The sequence below is a fragment of the Manis pentadactyla genome, chromosome 2 (assembly GCF_030020395.1).
Source record: "Manis pentadactyla isolate mManPen7 chromosome 2, mManPen7.hap1, whole genome shotgun sequence".
Lineage (NCBI taxonomy): Eukaryota > Metazoa > Chordata > Mammalia > Pholidota > Manidae > Manis > Manis pentadactyla.
Window position 1 is genome coordinate 8129859 of NC_080020.1, and position 19010 is coordinate 8148868.

A 19010-nucleotide genomic window follows, 5' to 3' on the forward strand; every position below is an offset into this window, starting at 1 on the left:
CCATTATTGTGCTTTTCCTTGAAAATATAAATCAGGCCTTCACATAATTGCATGTTTTTAAGGCAAATTTGGAACACAAAGCAGAGAAAACATATGTCCCTTCTGGGTACTCCTGTGCTTGGCAAGCCTTGAAATTCCTGACTGCCATCGACAGCAAGTCACATTGTATCACTAAAAAGCTTGAATGACTTGTTTTTCCTACAAATAAAAACAGAGAGAAAAGCCTGACTATTTTATTCCCAAACTATCATAGCTGTAATGACAACCATAAATAATTCAATCCACAATTGTGGAGTCAAACTTTAAAGATATTATCTACTGCCCATCAGTGCATTTTGCTTTACTCAAATGCAATTTCCTAGAAAACTACCTGGATAATTCTCTAATATTCTCTGTTCGAGGGGGTTCGTGGGGCTATGATTCTGCTTGTCCTTACACTGCAGTCTCCCCAAAGCAAGTGGTTTTTATGATCAGAGTGGTTTTCCCATAAGGGTTCTTTTGCCTGCTGGTAGCTCATTTGCATTGCAAATGAGCTCTCCTATTGTTAAAACCCAGTATCTCGTTGCTTCTCGCTGCAAGAGTCTCCTCAGTCGGGATGGTTTAGGGATAATTTCACATCTACGACAAGGGAATTGACTAATTAATCGAATAAACTATCCTTTTGGAAATCTGTTCCTTGAGCTGTTGTCTCTATAGCTTCAGAAAACAGATAGGATCCTGTGGTCCATCAGAGTCAGAAAGATAAAGTAACTCAAAAAGGTTTAGGGAGTTGTCAGGGTTGGAATTTAGGGGATCGCATGGCAGATGGTCCTAATGAAGAGGAAAAGGGGAGGCTAGAGGGAGTTCTCCAATGACACTAGTTGGTGGAAGCAGTTGAGTGAAAAAAGATTATCTCACAACCAAGGGAAGAAAAAGAACAAAGCCCGGGGGGGTGATTCTGCCTGGAACTTTCAAAATCCAGTAAGCCACAGCTTTAAACATGATTGCCTTTTTAGCCATGTTAGGAGCAGGAAGATAAAAAAAGTGGCTTCCCTTTAAGGATAATTAATGCAGCCTTAGGCAAAGCTGTCACTAACATCTAACCTTCACTGAGCTTCACTGCAGCCGCTGGGCTACCTGCAGGGTTCCAGTAATCTCCATAATAATTTTTTAAGGGGGTGGTACTGACTTGATCCCCATCTTGTAGGTCAGGAAGCTGAGGCACAGAGAAGTCAAGGAACTTGCCCAGTGTCCCATAACTAACTGCTGGAACCAGGATCCCAACACAGGCAATCTGTGCTGTCCTCCGCCCCTCCAGGCCACTCACCACATAGCCTCTCTGCCTGAGGTCTGGGCTGGCTTCAGAGCCTCCTGACCTATAAAATCAGGATAAAATAGTGCCACGGCACTAGAGGGAAGAGTTAGAATGTAAGCAACGTTTCTGTCCATGAGCAAAGCAACAGGGAGAGAGGCAGAGTAGGACTGAGCTGGAAGGGATCCTCGAACACAGTCACCCCCCTTCCTTTTCAGTGGGGAAACGGAGAAGATTCGTGACTTGCCTAAGGACGCATTACTGGTTAGCATCAAGACTAAAGCCTGGTTTCTTTCTACAATAGAAATGGGACCACCACCTCTTCCTGTTTCTGAAACAAGTTAATTGAAACTTTCCTGCTGAACCGAGTAGAGGGCAGGAAGGACAAGGACGTTCCTCCCTCCTGTCCAAGGACAGGGCCCTCCAGTAGCGCCCCTCATACCCTCCCTCCTAGCTGTTCTTGACCCCGGGAGATGCCAGGTCTCTACACTCACATCCGTATCCCCTTTCTAGCCTGTCTCCTGGCTTACCACCTGTACCTTTTCTACCTGTTAGCCTACAAGGGAAAAAAAGCTCTCCCCACACCCTCTGGAGTTCTAGGCACAAGGTTGGCCAATCCCGAGGACAGGCTCAATCAAAGCAAATCTGGCCTTACTGTTCCATGTTGCGGTCAGCGTTAACAATGGCCCACACTCCTTGCCAGGTAGCTCGGGGTGCCTTCCTGCCTGGTCTCTGGGCTTGGCTGGGTGATTTGCTTTGGTCAATGGAAAATTAGAAACGTGACACAAACAGAAGCTTAAAAAGGATGTGCACAATTGGAACGTCCTCTCACTCATGCCAACAGCAAGAGAAAAGCCTAGGCGAGCCCACTAGAAGAGAAGGGACACTCCGAGTAAGACAGACTGCAGTCGTCCCAGCCACTGAGATCTGAGATCAGTTGACAGCCTACTGGTTTCCAGAGGTGTGAGCCAGCCAGCCCCCATCAACACGCTTTCCAACTGACTCCTCAGGCCGGTGAGCAGCTGGCCCTTCGTGTTGGACGCCACTGAGTTCATGTGGTTGTTTGTTATGTGGCATGACTGTAGCAATAGATACTGATCCACTACTTATTAACTTATTATTGGTTGGGATTCTACCACAGGCACACAGCCTGAAATGTCTCCTCCCAATATTATGTACTGTAAATCATGAGTTTCAAACTTTCTTTCACATCATAATCCTTAGTAAGGCTTTGTTAAACATACATACACATGCATGCTATAAATTATATACATGTATGTATATACATATAGAGTTTATATTTATGTGTGTATATGTGAATATATGTATGTATATATGTATGTAATTTATACATGTGTGCATATATGTGTATGTATATATAATATATATAATTGCATATATATATATATGACAAATTCTTACTGAGGACTGTGATATAAAAGAAAGTTTTAAAGTCATGATTTTGGGAAACACTATTTTTAATATGTGCAAAGTACTCTATTTTTCATTCTATTCTATTCTGTTATATTGTTTCCTTTTTTCCTCCCCTTCTGTTGTGTTTATTACCCATTAAACTGACTTCATGACCCATTGGCAAGCCAGGACCTGCAGTCTGAAAATCAAAGCATGCTGTGGCACAAGACCTTCTCGTGTTAGCAAATGGGTCTTGTTCATTTTTGTGCTCTTGGTACCCTTCTCGGTAATGGGCATGAATAGGCAGGCACTCAACAAATGTTTGTTGAATTCACCTGAATTGAGAGAGACGCTTATAGCTGTAACATTCCTTGGTTCTCATCCTTAATCCCTGCCTCCTGGGTCTTACCTTATCTGCCACGACTTCAGGGACATGAAAATTACTCTTCTGGAACATAAAACTCCCAGATCCATTTCTTATCTCAATGGAGACCCTTTATGAGTCACTATTCACAGCTCTATCAAATTAGAAAGTCTTTTCCAACACCGCCCACCCTGACGCCCTGTCTGCTGCCCATCTCTATGACAGATCAGCCTGCAGAGACGAGGATCCCACGTGGTCTGGGTGGATGCCCCACGTGGCCTTGGGAAGATGAAGGGCAGGTACCATACTGTGTTCATCGTGTGTTCATGTGTCAAGCGTGGTGTCTGGCATACAACAGGTGCTCAAGAGATACCTGTTCAGTTGAATTTAAGTTACTTCATCTCTCTGGGTCTCAATTTCTTTACCTCTAAGATAAGGAAATTCAACCAGTTTCTTTCCAGCTTTAAAAGTCTGGTTCTAAGTAGTGCCAAACCAATCGGAGTGTGTGCGCAGGTGAAATAAGCTGCTACCTACATATTGTGCTTTGACCACAGCAGGGAGGGTCCACTGCCCTGGGAGACCCTCTCCTCACTCACTAACACGAGTCCAGTTGGAGCATCTCCTTTGCATCAAGGCATTCAGCCTTGGTGAAGTACAAAAACTTCTGCAAAGGTCAATTTAAGCTGTTATCAGTCTTTTATACCCTAGTAAGAAAGAAAGTTCGAGATCTTTGCCTGAGAACAAGCCTTGGTGGAGGAGTATCATATGAAGAAGCTGACCTAGGGTGGTACAGGAACAGGGTTGGAGCCCCTAAGATGAAATAAGTCTGGAGACAGTAATGATAAACTGCAACTAGTTCACAATGCGCTGGCCCTCATGCCTACTGTCTTCCCTGGGCTCTTTCCCACTGTCTGTCAGCAAAGAAGTTAGTAGGAGAGCTGAAAACATCTTCATTTCCTATATCCCAAGTCTGTATTCTATGCTGTGAGCACCTCTGGCTCATAGTTCTTAATACAAATTAAAAATAGCTTCTGTGTGCCTTTTTTCCCACAGCTAATTTAAATATGTGTCATTTAGGCCATCCCTTTTGCTTTGAAGTGACATTATCCAGCATCTTCCTGCATGGCCTTGATGCTGCACCATCCCCCACACACTTCATGCCAGGAGCTTCAGATCCTGTCACTATTCTGAGATGGCAAAGAGGAGCCGCAGGCCTCGAGGCACCTGCCAGACGGAGCCCAATCACAGGCAATGCAGCTTGGGTAGGTGCAGTCTCCAAACCTGTTAACCCAATCAGGTAAGGATCAGAACTGCGGCGAGCTGCAGCCAGCTAAAAGCTCACCCTCAAGCACAGACGCCCCACACAGCTCTGCCACCCTCTGACAATGACTGACACTTCCTCAGTCACTCAAGAAGGGCCATCGCTACGGTGGGAGAGGGGTCTGCATGGCTGAACTCTGTCCTCTCTGGCTGACAAGGGGACTAGAAAGAGATTGTTTATGAAGTTCCATAGTGGCTAAGAGTCCCATCACACAGGGGCAGCTGGTCTCAGAGTTTTCTAACTGCAGCCCATTTCCCATCATAATTCAATGCACACTTAGAAACAAAAGCTTCACAACGCACCCCTTGTGAGTTTTCTGGAAGATGCGTGCTGATATTAACTATTGTCTGTCATGACTTTAGATGCCAGTCACATCCCAGAAAATCTATCTCCTGACCCAATAGTTGATCTACCTGCCCTGAGGAAAGCGCCTTTTGGTTTACCAGTGGTATAGATCACAATGACAAAAAAACCAAAATCCAATTCTTTACTCCTCGTGACCCATTTCCAACCTCGCTGCCCGGCATTCATCCCATTGCAGTGTGTTCTTAACACTTGTGTGTCTGGGCTTATACTGTGTCCTTCATGGGACACGCATGGCCTTTACGTTAGGCAACCTGGGAAAAACTAGCTATCCTTGAAGGCCCATCTCACATGTCACTTTCTTCATGAAGCCTTCCTTGTCCCCAAGCCGGAAGTAATTTCCCCCTCTCTGCTCCCTGTTAAGATCACATGCCTTTTGTATACAAATCTTCCTCTCTTACTGAGCTCCTGCTTCCTAAAAATGAGCCATGAGTCTCTATCATCTGCACAGATTTTTGTTATTTCTCTTATGTACACAGTGTTTTTCTTTAAACAGACCTGCTTCATTTATAGACTACCTTCTTTAGCCTTGTTCTGCACAACCGCAACCAAGAAATCATGGTTTGATGTGCTTGTTAGATTTCTAGATAACATAAATATATACTATTATTAAAATTTATTTATAAAAGCTCATCCCGGTACCATCTAAAACACTTCCTTTGAGGAAAAACTGCTGTGATATAGTCTTGAAGGGCTATAAAGAAATAGTTTCTCTAGGGCTCAGTACATCATTTCTCCATGAATGTTTGGTGAATTGAAATCAGATGAAATGGATTAATTGAAATTTATTCAGACCCTTAACATGTTAGGGTGAATCTAGATTTATCCAAAGAGGCAATTGTGACCTTGAAAAGCAAAAGAATGGTGCTGGGAAGGAGTTGGACATAAGACAGGAAAATGTTGATGGACCTGGTGAGGAAAGAGAGGAAGAAAAGGGGGGAAGCTGGCCGCAGTGGCTGGAGCAGGTGCCTGGGAGGGATGCGCACGCGGTGCGCGGTTAGGAGGCAGCAAGCGGGGGAGTGCGACCCCACGTGGGGAGGGAAGCGCAGCACACCTGGGAAGGACCCTGGCTTTAAACGGGGTCGGTGGCCGCGGACTCGGGGGATCCCAGCCCGGTGCCAGAGCTCGGCCGGAGAGAGGCCGCACAGCCCGTGACGGCGTGGCCCTGCCTGCTGACCCCTTACCTCTTCCGCCCGCAGGTGCCGAGCCAGGTCCGCGCGGCGGGGCGGGGTCCTCCCCTGGGCCAGGTCCTCCATTCCGACGGAGTGGGGGCGCCTCCGCTGCCGGGTGAGGCAGGCCCTCGGCAGCCAGGACGGGGGCTCGGCCCTCGGCAGGCCCTGCTCCCCCGACGGCCTGGGGCCCGGCCCAGCAAGTCTGAGCTCGAAGCTCCGGCTGCCCCGGGCTGGCCGCTGCGTTCAGGAGGCTGCCCGGAACCCACCCCGAGACACAGCCCCGTTAGGGGTCTTGGTAAGGAGTCTGGGTCCCACTCCACCCCCGTTGTCTGTCCCCACTTGCGGATTCCCTTTTGAGCAGCCCAAGCAGCCACCGTCTCAGAAGTGGCACCAAAAGTAAGAAAGGACTTTGGGGCATGAAAGGACCTTCGGGGTCGTGGAGGCAGCATCTCTGCTTTAAATGACCCGAATGAAGACATCGAGCTGAGCCCCTCCCACTCCGCTTTAAGGGAATAAAGAAAGGAGAAGAGCTAGAGCTCCAGAACTACCAGTTTCTTAAATACTTTCAGTTCAGAGCAGGCAATGTAACAAGTAAGCAGTTAACTAATAAGACATATGGAAATTGAGGATTGTAATTAAATAAAATCTACAGCAAAGTGAATCTGTCATAGTTTTTATTGTAGTGCACGGTAATTAGATATAAATGAGAAGTTGCTTAAGCAATAATCCTAATTACTATTCATTTTACAACGATGTTATGGGGGCTGCTCAGAAAAATCCCCAAAGGTGGTGAAATCACTGACTTTTTCCATGTAAGTGCTTCCACCTTAAGAAAAAAGAGGCAAAAATAGATTTTAGACTTTTTTCTTAAGAACTGTGCCTTTTATATTGTTCTCAGAGGGAGTAACAGTTCCTTGCTTAAACTTCCTTGGTTTAAAGATCTTACCGGATCTTTGTGAAATACAGGGATTTGGGGGGAACTCATCTCTCTGGTCCTCCAATAAAGCAAAAGGCATTTGTAATCTCATCTCATCTCACTGGACCCATTTTGTGGGCTCTGGGACAAGGGACAAAGAGGTAGACCAGGTATCGCCCTCGGAGGCTCAGCGGTAGCTCCAGAGCAGGCCGTGGGTCCTCAGCAAGGCTAAGGATTAGTGGGTAAGGGGCCCCTTTCAGAACCTCCCGGGTGTTGCTTGGATGCGGCTTGTAGGACCTGAGTCTACAGAGCCTGTGAAGTCCTTTGAAGGGTCTCTTACTCTTGGAGCCCTGAAATTTTATTTCATGTGACCCTCTAATAATGGCAGGCCCTACTAGACAAACAGCCGAACAGGCTTTTCTGGGGTACGGTGGAGGGAGGGGAGAGGAGGTAAGGGGAGGAGCTGGCTAAGGAATCTCTAGGGTCCATTTAAGATCCTCAACACTATTGTTTCCCACTCATCATCCAGCTCAGCAGACCCTGTCTCCTCAAGTCTGCAGCTGGTCTGGGGAGGGTGGTTCACTCCCGAGTCAGACCCCGTGTTCTGGAAGCAGTGACACTTTAGAATGGGGGTGCGCATGGTGGCACAGCATCACTGCAACTCCTGGTTCCCTTCTTCATTCCTTCTCCGACCCTGATCAGCATTTATTAAGTCCATGACCTGCACCAGACCTTGTGCTAGATGTTGGGACAAAGAAGACACAGCAGAGGACAGAAGGGAGCCAGTAATGTTAACGCTGCAATGCTGCCATGTCCGAGGATGTCCGCTGGGGCCCTACAGCAACACAGAGCGGAAGCACTCAACTCTGGCTGCAGAGGTCAGGGTGGGGAGGTGCTCCCCAAAGGAGAAGCCGTTGGAAAGATGAGCATCAGTTTTCCAGGCAGACTAGGGAGGCAGGGCCTTCCAGGAAAAGGCAGAGCAAGTGAAACAGTGCGGAGGCAAGAATGAGCTTGTAGTCAAGGAGCTGCAAGTAGTGAAGCATGGGGGGTAGTTTTGGTGCCAGCCAGGCAGACGAAAGAGGCCAAAAATTAGTGGGAAGCAGATCCTGAAGGAACGTGTACGTCATGCTAAGGAGATTTCATCCTTTAACAAATGAAGAGCTATTTCTGCCGGCCGTCATGGAGAGACTGTTCTCTCTGCAGAGACTGTTGGCCGCAGTCCAGAGGACGGCAGAGGGTCTGAACCAGGGCCGTGGAGGGAATGGAGCTGCCCGTGGGTGCACACAGCGACAGGCATCCATGACTCCGCAGGCTGCAGGGCTGTGGGTGGCACAAATGGGGAAGGAAAACATGGGGAAAGGAAGAAGACGTGCCATCTCAGATCACACTGAACGGAAGCACCTGTTGAGATACCCAGATAGAGAGGCCCACCAGGCAGTTGAAGACAGAGGCCTGGAGTGCAGGTGACAGTCATGGGGGCAGTGCCAGGAGACATCTGGGAGGTGATTGTGGGGGTGACGTGACTCAGAGAAGGCTCATCTAGAGAGTGTCCTGTTTTCAGAGATTTCGGAGTCTCTGAAGTGCATGTGCACAGGGAGATGGTCACAGCTAATCATTCAGAGGAGATTAAGTGCACATGTTAAAAAAAAAGGATCTGGGCAGATACTGGGATATACAAAGCCGGAGGATTTAAGAGCAAGGGAGATGAGATCAAGGGGTAAACTCTGGTGCTCAGACATGAGAGCACAGACACTGGCGATTGCCCTCTCATCCTGTTGTGAATGGGATTAGTGTCCTTATAAAAAGACACACAAGAGAGATGATCTCTCTGCAATGTGAGAATTCAAGGAGAAGCTGACTGTCTAGAGACCAGGAAGAGAGCCCTCAGCATGATCTACACTCTGCCCACCATGTCAGTGCCCAGCGCTAGGGCTGCCAGCCTCCAGAATTGTAAAAAATAAATATTTGTTGTTCCAGCCACAGCCTATGGTGTTCTGTTGCAGCAGCCCAGGCTGACTAAGACTCCTTTGACAATGAATATAGGTTTGCACCAACATATTTAAATGGAAGCATCAGGGGCCATTCCCGTGTGCCCTGCCGGCCCCCAGCCCTTCTAATGGGACCTGCCTCCCCCATGTGGCTCTCAGTGTTTGCGTTTGCCCAAATTACCTTCTCCCTCCCTTTCATGCCTTCCTATTTCTTGCTCTTGTTTCCCAACCAACATACATCGGCTCCCAACATCTGATCGGGCTGTCTTTGGCGAAGACCCACTGGCCCACTTCTCTAGTTCACCAGTCAGCCTGCCCCCTCACCTCTGCCCGTTGTTGCTCTGACGCCAGCAGCTGTGGGTAGAGTTTCTTGCCACCTGCTCTAGTCCACGGAGCTCCTTCAGTGCCTCTCCATCCTCCCACCCCAGCCCGCTAAAGGCAGGCAGAAGGGATAGTGGAGAAGCCCTGTGCAGACAGGAGTTTTAAAAAGCTGAGCAGTTCAGACAAGAACTAATCTAAGCCAACAGAGGGGGGCATTTGTGTGGCGGCCAGATCAGAGCCAACACTGGCATCCTTGGCTCCCTTGGATTCTGTCTGCAGAATGTGCTTCCCAGGCTGGGAGAGACAGCAGCCTGTTCCAGATCACGAGCTGGCGTGTCCCGGTTGCGCATGGCAACCCAGCTGCGCTGGAGTGTTAGCATGTGTAAATGTGTGTGGGCTTAAATTACATTATTGATTCTGTCTGGAAGACGATAGTCTGATTTGTATATAGCTCTGAATAAATTACTCATTTTCCTTTACAGCCATCAGGGTAAGAGTCTCTCTTTCTCTTTCTCCTCTTTTTGAAACAATTTTTAGAGACGCAGCAAATTGTGTCAAGCAGATGTGAAATGAAATGTATCCCATAACAACCGTACCAGAGGAATCGACACCCAGGGCACCAGCCCGGGAAGTAGTGTCTGGCGTTACTGAACAGATAACGCATGGGATGGATTTGGAAGGGATGGAACCTATAGTGGGTATTCTACTCCAAAGGAACCACAAGGTGCAGTTTGAAATTCAGTGAGAAGCAGCCAGGAGCAGAGGGAGATGGAGCCCCATCCTGGGCTTGAGCAGTTCTAGCTGAAGCCAGGCTTCCTGTTCTGTTTTCTCAAAGAAGAACAACCCCAGCACCACCCAGCCTGGATGAGCCACTTCAGCCAAGCTGTAGATGCAGGGAAATAAATGCTCACTGCTGTACGCTACCGAGATTGTGGGGGCTTGTTGTGCAGCAGCAGCTGACGGATACAATCCTCCATCTTTCCAACAGCATGGCTATCGGCCTCACTGATGATAGAAAAGGCAAGAAGAGGACCCCTCAGCTCTCTGTTTCTGCAGTCACTGCTCACAAGCCTTATCGAGAGAAAATGCGTTGCATGTATCATAACTTCGGTTCGCATTGGGCCCTCCTGTGCACTGTGCCATCAAGCGTGGCGTTGCCACCAGAAGCAATAGGGAGGCCAATTCCTCTGAGAGAGGCTCTAAGTAAATTGTAAGATTCCATCTCCACCACTTCTTTAGTGTTCATGGAAGTCCTGTTAGAAGATCGGTGAGATTATGTTTGAATTGGGGAGTGGTGTTACAACTCTCAGAAAGCATTGTAAATATTTCCTTCCATTCATGCCAGAATGAACACTGTTTCAGAATGCCACACATTATCACCCTCCAGCTCTTTCTAACCTCCATGTATCCACTCTCCAGTCAAGGTATATACCATACCGGCACATTCAGTCAATTTCAACAGTATTTATCAAGCACCTGCTATGGGCTGGACCCTCAAAGTGGCACGCTAGATGTCATGTTGAAGGAAAGAAAAGATGGTTATGACGATGTTAGACTGGCTCTCAGGCATCTGTTCTGAAAGTCTGGGCAGCTGAGCGGGTGAAAGCCCCAGGATAAAGATCTGTTTGGGGCATACATGTTTGAGATGCTTCTGAGACACGCTGTCACGGGGGCAGTAAGGTGTGCAAATACGGAGCTCAGAGGAGAGGTCTGGGCTGAAAATACCAGTCCGGAGGGGTGCCAGCATGTAAATGGCATTTAAAGCCACAGGACTGGATGAGATTTCCCAGGCAAACCGTACACGAAGAGAAGAGGACACCGGAGGGGAGCTGAGGAATCCCAACGTTTTGAGGACAGGCAGAAGAAGAGGGGGAAGCAAGAAGACTACCAAGGAGCAGCTCAGAAAATAGGAGGAAGCCAGGCAGTGCAGTGGAAAACGTGGTGCTTGCCCACGCATTCCTGCCCAGCAGCCATCTCTCCGCGCCCTTCCCTCGCAGGCAGGAGTCTGCTTGTGCGTGGGGGTTGGGGTTGGGGTTGGGGTTGTGCCCTTCATGAGAGGCGGGGCTTCTCTCTGGTCTCAGGGGATGAATCATGGGATCTAAGAGAACAGAGATAAACCACTGTCCTTGGTGGTTCCGGTCCAGTCATAAGTAAGTTACACAGCTTTGGCCAATCATACGTGAGAGGAAGTCCACTGGGTGGTTTGGAGAAAGCTTCCCATGCTTTTAAAAAGTGAAGAAAAGGAGAAAACTGAATTCCTTTCCGGCCTCTGGATGGCGATGCTGCAACTATTCTGGATGGCGATGCTGCAACTATCTTGCAGCCAGGACACTTGAGACCAAAACCCCAAACAATGAAGATGGAAAGAATATTTGTGTTAATTACACCTCTCAATCATTGAATTAAATATCTTTGGAGCACTCCCTATATTAAAGGTAATCAGTTTTCTGAATGTTTAGGCATTGCGGGTCTTTTGTGACCTGCAGCCCCAAGCATCCTACCCGATATCTGTAGTTTCACAAGACAGACAGCGAGGGGACTCACACTCACTGGCAACGTGATTGCGCCAAGGCCTCGAAGGTGAGGCTTGGTCCAAAACTTGAAGGTTTCCTTGACCTTATTGGGGGATAGGGGAGCAGAATAGCAATCACCCAATCTTTTCAGTGTATTGTTTGTCAATCTTAATAGTAACTTAATGTTGTTGACAGTTTGTATCTTTCAACAGTCAACACAAAAATTCTTCTACCAAGCTAAAAGGATGTTTTATCTTAGCTATCTCAGAAGGAATGGATCACTTTTAACTATGACATCTCAACCACCCTTGGCCAGGAAGAAGGATGGGTTGAAAGACTGAGATAGGAGTAGTCTAGGGCTATTTTCCTGCCAACATGGAAAAGAAATGATTCATGAGAAGCCAACGTGAGAACAGTAAATAGATACCTATGGTCAGGACCAGGAAAGCAGATAGAAACTTGAATATAAATTTAAAAAATCTAAATATAAATCAGACGCCAAACTGTTTGATGATACTTAGCACCTTAATTAACCAGATTTTGAATTAATGACTGTAGTGTCTGCATCTTCAAATGGTTTGGGACGTCCTTACAGCTTTTCAGTAGTGTTCTTTTTATTCAATTAATGCTTCTGAAAAAGCTTTAATTTTACGTTAATCAAAAGCCCTCATGATTTGCTCAAATTCAAGGTGTTTTCTTTCCTCAAGCACAGTTATCAAAGCAGAGGCTCTGATTACAGGGACAAGATTCCATAGCAACAGCCGGCTAAGCTCACTGAGCCGAGCTGTCCACTGACGTCTGAGCCAGGCTGAGGGGAAGTCGGGGCAGGTTCGGCGAATGGGACAAACTTCCCTTCACCTTCCTCCTGAGGAGCAAAACCTGCTTCCTTGACAACGTAAACAGTTCCCTTATGATACCCATTTTTAAGGCAAACAGCTCTCTGCCTGAACCCCAAGAAGAATTCTAGAAAATTCTATGACATTAAAAAAAAAAGCAAGAAATGAAGATGGCTTTTTCTTACCTGTTAACCTGAGATGTTTCTAACCTTCCCAAAGCAGAGCTTGGTTTTCTTCCTTTCCAGTTCATGGTAACAGACAGCAAAACCTGCCAGGTACTCCTGTATTGATCAGAATTATGTCCCCTGAATGGCTAGTGATCAGAGATGCCTGGTGAAGAACGTCTTGCTGGGCGCAGCCACGAGGGTGAACTCTGCTCGCGGTGCTGGCTGCTTGCTCCTTGCGGTGCCAGGGTTCGTAACTGGAGCACCAGGTGAGGTTCCTCCTCTCCCCGCTCCTCCCAGGCACGTGAATCCCATCACAAGGGCAGGTAACTGATGCTAACATGAAGTCGGGAGGTGGAGCGGCAGGAAATGCCCGGGGGCAAACAAACAGGAAGACAGCTCTGGTATTAAAAGCACTCTTTTATCACCTTTCCCTGCCAGGGTGCGATTGACAATTATTATATCTGGGGGCTCCTCACGGTCCAAAACTGAACCCTTGATTACCCAATCTTACTCTTTCTCCACCTTCCCTGTCTCAGATGGCAGCTCCATTTTTCCAACCACATAGGGACTTGGGGTTACCTCCTACCCCCTTTTCTTGCCCAAACACATGCTCAGTCCACCAACAAATCCTGTCGGTTCTACCTTTGAAGTATCTCCGGCATGATACGGCCCCTCACTTTCTCCACTGACACCTGTGTCTCTCACCTGGACTTCGGCAATAGCCTCCTGATTGGTCCCCCTGTTTAAATTTCTGCCCCCCTGCAATAGAATCTATGTAGAGACTGACCTTTTACAAAGAGAAGTTAGATAATAATCAATCCTCTACTCAAAATCTTGCCATGCTTCCCATTCAAAGTAAAATCCACAGCTGCAGAGGTTTCTGTGATCTGTCCTTTCCCTGTCTGACCTCATCTCCTGCCATTCACCCCTCATTTTTCCAGGACCATTTTGGCGTCTTAGAACATGCTGGGCTTTTCACTGTTGTTCTGTTTCTGGAAGGCCCTGCCTCCAGATATCCATAAGTTTCTCCCCGCCCGTATCTCACTGTTGACCAGGAATGGGCCATCTTACAGAGCCGTCACTAACCCCCACCTAAAACAGCCACACTCCCTCCCTCTCTACCCTTTGCCTGCTTTTTATTTTGTGAAGTGTTATAAAATCACATTCAGAAATCATAAGAAAGGTTAGCTGGGTGTGTTGGTTATACGGTTGACTCTTGAACAGCACAGGTTTCAACTGCATAGGTCCACCTATAACTGGATTTTTTTTCAATAAATACATTAGAAAAGTTTTTGGAGAATTGTGACGATTTGAAGAAACATTTTCTTTTCTCCAGCTTACCTTTGTTGTAAGAATACAGTATATGATACGCAGGGCATACGAAATATGTGTTCATCCACTGTTTATGTAACTGGTAAGCCTTTGGTCAAGAGTAGGGTATTAGCAGTTAAGTTTTTGGGGAACTGCAAGTTGTAACTTGGATTTCTGACTGTGTAGGGGTGTGTGTGTTGGGCGGTCAGTGCCCCTAACTCCAGTGCCCCTAACGCCATGTTGTTTAAGAGGCAACTGTATTCTGCTTGGCCTCCAAATCCCCTTCTGCACCTTTCTCCAGCCCCCTCTGTATTCCTGGAGGCCGGCCCTTTGGTCCCCATCTCCCTCAATACCTTCCTGGTGGGCGCCCACAGGGTGTGGCCACTGGGGGCCACTGATGGGAGGTCAGATTATACCAGAGAGAAGGAGAAGACCAGAGTGGAGTATTTCTGTTTCATGTCTGACTGTGGCTCTATCCCTCCCAGACTATAATTCCCAGGGAACAGCAGCTTGTCCACATAGCTGCGTCTCCCTGGGCTCCAGCCACATTGTCCATTCCAGCCTAGGGAAGCTAGTCTCTGCAAGCCTCACTTCTTTTAAACCCTGGCATGTGAAGCGACTGTGGTGCCTTCTGTTTGCTGCCTGGACCCTGACTGAGCTATCAGCTTAGCCTTAGCAGGTGCAGTTTGCCAATGAGGTCCCTCCTTTTGCTCAGTGGGTCTTCCTCTTTGTCACCCATTGGAATCATCTGGAATCACACTGGAATTAAGTTTAGCACAGACTGCTGCTGGGTTCCATCCTCAGATTTTCAGATGCAGTGACCAGGGAGAGGCCTGGGCATCTGGATTTAAAAGAATCTCTCCAGGCCTTTGTATTGTGCAGCCAAGGTTGAGAATTATTGCTCTGGCTCATGCACCCGTACAGAGGAGATGCTTAGTACCTAATGAAAACTCACCTATGTATACTCCCTTGTCATTTTTTTCCTTTTCCTTCTTTCTTTCTTTTTTACTTTTTTTTCCTTTTTACAAATTATGGCAGTCGCTCAGTGGAAAATGATATTATTTTTCTATCCCATTCATGAAAGCATTTTTCAACGCAATAAAACAACTTTGAGCATTTATATAACAATTTCAAGAGGTAAAAAACAATGAACAGATGTTTCTGGAAAGTACAGAGATCTACATTTCTTTTCACTGGGTGTATGGAGGAGTGACTTTCGCAGGAGGGTAGAAAGGGGATCGAAAGTGCCATCAGGGGACAGACACCACAAGAGAAAAAATTCAGGACTGTTATCTGTGTTGAAACATTGCTTTCCTTGACACATAATAATAGAGGTACTAGCATTACATAATTAACTCAAATCAGGTGCATGGACTGATTGGTCCTGACAATCTGCTCTGAGAAGGACACATATTAGAGAATCATTCACATCCTTTGGCATGTTAAAATCAGCAGTGGCTACTGGCCTCATGAGAACCTTTGACGTTTCTAATGTTTAAAATGCTTCCCCCATTTGGCAGGTTTTAAAACCCAGAAGATCCACAACCATACCCTCTGATTTTAAAAGACGTTCTCTCTTTCAACACTACACATTTGTTAGTGGTGCTCAAACTTAGTATTTTTAAGAGGCAGAACTGATTCTCCCAAGCCTTTCATTTCATTTTGAGGTTTCCAGCGATGTCTCCTCTAGGTAACACGATGCCTGTACCAGTTAGCTGTTGCAACATTCATTTCTGTGGCATGCAACAAAAAGCACTGATTTCTCACTCCCCACGTGTGGGTCACTAGGGCAGGTCAGCTGGGGTAGCCCCAGCAGTCCAGTTGGGCTGCTCTAACAAAATACCACCAACTGGGTAGATTATAAACAACAAACATTTATTTCTCACAGTTCTGGAAGCTGAAATTCCAAGATGGTGGTGTCCGCAGATTCACGTCTGGTGAGGGCTTCCTGGACCAGATGGCCCTCTTCTCTCTGCATCTTCTTGTGGCAGAAAGGACTAGACAGCTCTCTGGGGTCTCTTTTGTAAGGTCGCTAATCCCTCATCACCTGATCACCTCCCAGAGGCCCTACCTCCTAATATCACCACCTCAAGAATTAGGATTTCAGCATATGAATTTTGGGGGGACGCAAACCTTCAGACCATGCCAGTGGGTCTGCCTCTATGGGCAGTGTCTCACCCTCCTGGACCAGTGGGCAGCCCAGGCCATGTCTGCTAACATCCCTTTGGCTAAAGCAAGTCACATGGCCAAGCTCACAGTCAAAGGGTAGGGAAACACATTCCGTCTTCAGTAAGAGGGACTCAAAGTTACCCAGTCAAGGGTGTGGACACAGGGAGAAATAAAGACTTGGGGACACAGATTCAGGTGCCTAAAGAAAAAGTGGGTCAAACAGTACAACCCAGTGCTGTTTACTGGTAGAATCTCTGGCTTAGAGGGGCAGGCACTTTCCTGTCCTACGCCTCTGAATGTAGAATGCCTTTGTGTGTCAGGACAGATGGCTGTGCGCTCGTCCACAGGCTGCCTGCCACAGGGCTGTGGAGGTGGTCTTGGCTTTCTTGGCTGTCATGCCCTTAGAGGACTCTCTCCAGAGAAGTAATGGGAGGTTTGGGCAGCATGAGGTGCTGAATGGTTGAGTAGTGAAGTACAGAGGATTTTTTAGGGTGGCGAAACTATTCTGGCTAATAACTGCAATGTGATAAGTGTGGATATGACACTATGCTTTTGCCTGAACCCACAGAAGTTTACATCACAAAGAATGAAATTAAAAAAATAAAATCGTTGAGGAGGTCTGGGATGCCACTTAGGATTTCCAGGGTGTACAGCCTTCTCCTTTTGGAGGTAGATGGAAAATTCAAGAAGCACCCACAACGTGGCTCCCATGGCCCAAAACTCCAGTCCTGGACAAGGCTTTGCCAGCACAGTTTGAAGAAGACGATTAGCATACAGCCAGACCATGTTCATGAGCGATCCATAATGTGAATCGCCAGAAATTTATCCGATACTCTGGAATACAGAGACTAGAATGAGAGAGTCCGTGCTCTCGGGGATCAAGGCACTCAGGCCGCGAATGGTCTGAGCTCTGCTTCCTCGACCTCCTCTCTATGACCATCCCTCTGCTGCCTGTCCCCAGCCAACTCGCCGTGCTTCAGCCACTCTGCCTTCTTCCAGCTCCTAGAACACTTCAAGGTCTTTCCTACCTTAACGCCCTAGCTTGATGTTTCCCAAGCCTGGATAGCTATTGACTCATGTCTTCGTACGACTGGCTCTTTCTCCTATTAAAGGCTCAGCTTCGATGATGGCTCCTCATTGAAGCCGCCCTCTGTTCTCCATCACAGCACCATTTATACTGTATAGAACACTTACTACTGTAATTATGATGTTCAGTTTTATTTATGATATGTCCCTCCCTCTAGAATGTAAGCTGAATGTCTGTCTTTTCACTACCAGTGTATCCCCATTACCTAAAACACTGCCAGGCACATAGTAGGTACTCAATAAATATTAATTGAATAAAGGGGCTACTCTTTTTTAATCTTTGATTCAAGATCCCAATGAGTATGGACCATACTTAGGAGAGAGTGTTATGAGGACAGACAGAAAGTCCCATACCACACCCATGAAAGTGAGAATCTATGTGAAATTACTGGTGGGCCACAGCTGCAGTCCTCAGTACTCCAAGAAAATTGTCAACAGCAGCTTAATGTTTAAGCCCTGGCCCAAAATTATAAAAGCAGGGCAAACACCAACGAATAGATAGAAAATTACTGCCGTCTGGATGAGGCATAATTGGGCTATTACTGATTCCACACAAAATGGAAGCAGAAATGAGTACAGGTCCAAACCAGAGATCCGTTAAGAACAAAACAGGGGTCAGGCTGCACCTCCATGCACGTCCTGCTGGTGATTGTTAGTAGGGGCAGAGAGAAGAGGAGAGACAGCCCCACAGGACGCCCTGGGAAACGGAGGAGAGAGTCAGGCAGAGAAGCCTCGCACCCATTCCAAATCTCTCAAGAATCTGTGGTTTCAGACACACTCCAGACCGCCTCCCAACAGCCAAGCTGAACATCTCAACAACATAACCGACAGGGGCCTGGGCTACGTGTGAAGCCACGGATTCTCCGGAGATTTGGAGTAGGTACAGGCTCTATTCTCCTTGATCCCTTGTGCTGTGATGGAAGAGCGGTAGACTTGGAGCCACACGAGGAGACTCTTTGGAGCCAGTGGCAAAGATCTCAGACGTCAAGGTTCTCTGATGGGCCCCAGATGGCAGATGTGGGAAGATTCCTTGCAAAAGCACCACACCTGACCACCTTTGCTATGATTCTTAGAGAACCTGCCATGTCTGATGACCATACAAAACCTGAAGGGGTGTACAAGAGTGGGATGAACGTTCCCAGTCTGTGCTGCTGGGAGCTCTCTTCCCTGCTTGGGAGGGTGCCAGAGGGAGCATGGGGCTCTCACCTGCACTCCAGTAAGCAACGGAACGCTTTCTGCCTGCCCAGCCCCTTACATTACTGTGTGCTAAATTCCCCTGTTAAAAGACCTAAAGACAGACTTTCACAGTTATAATATAAATCAGATATTTATATATTTCTGGAAACACACTGAAATAAAGTGACCAAAAGAGATTGAAAATTAAGGGAAAGGATACTCAGATATACTAAGATTAAAGATACACTAAGTAAATGCAAAGAAAAAAAAACACCCAGCATGAATGGCAACATTACCATCAATCATTAATGAGGCCAAAGAGGAATGACATAATGGGGAAAAGTTAATCAATAAAGAAGCTCTGCATAAGTCATAAACACTGATAAACAGCATAGCATTGCTATATCAATAGATCCCAGAAATACCAGAAGACACTGATGAAAACATTTTTAGGGTGACATATTTTATTATTATTCTTTCAGAATTTGACAGTTCAAGTATACATTTAAGGCAAAGACATAAGGAACTTGAAAAATGCAATGACCTATACTTGTTACTCTTCTTATATTCATGTAATATACAAATTAATCATACGCTTGCATA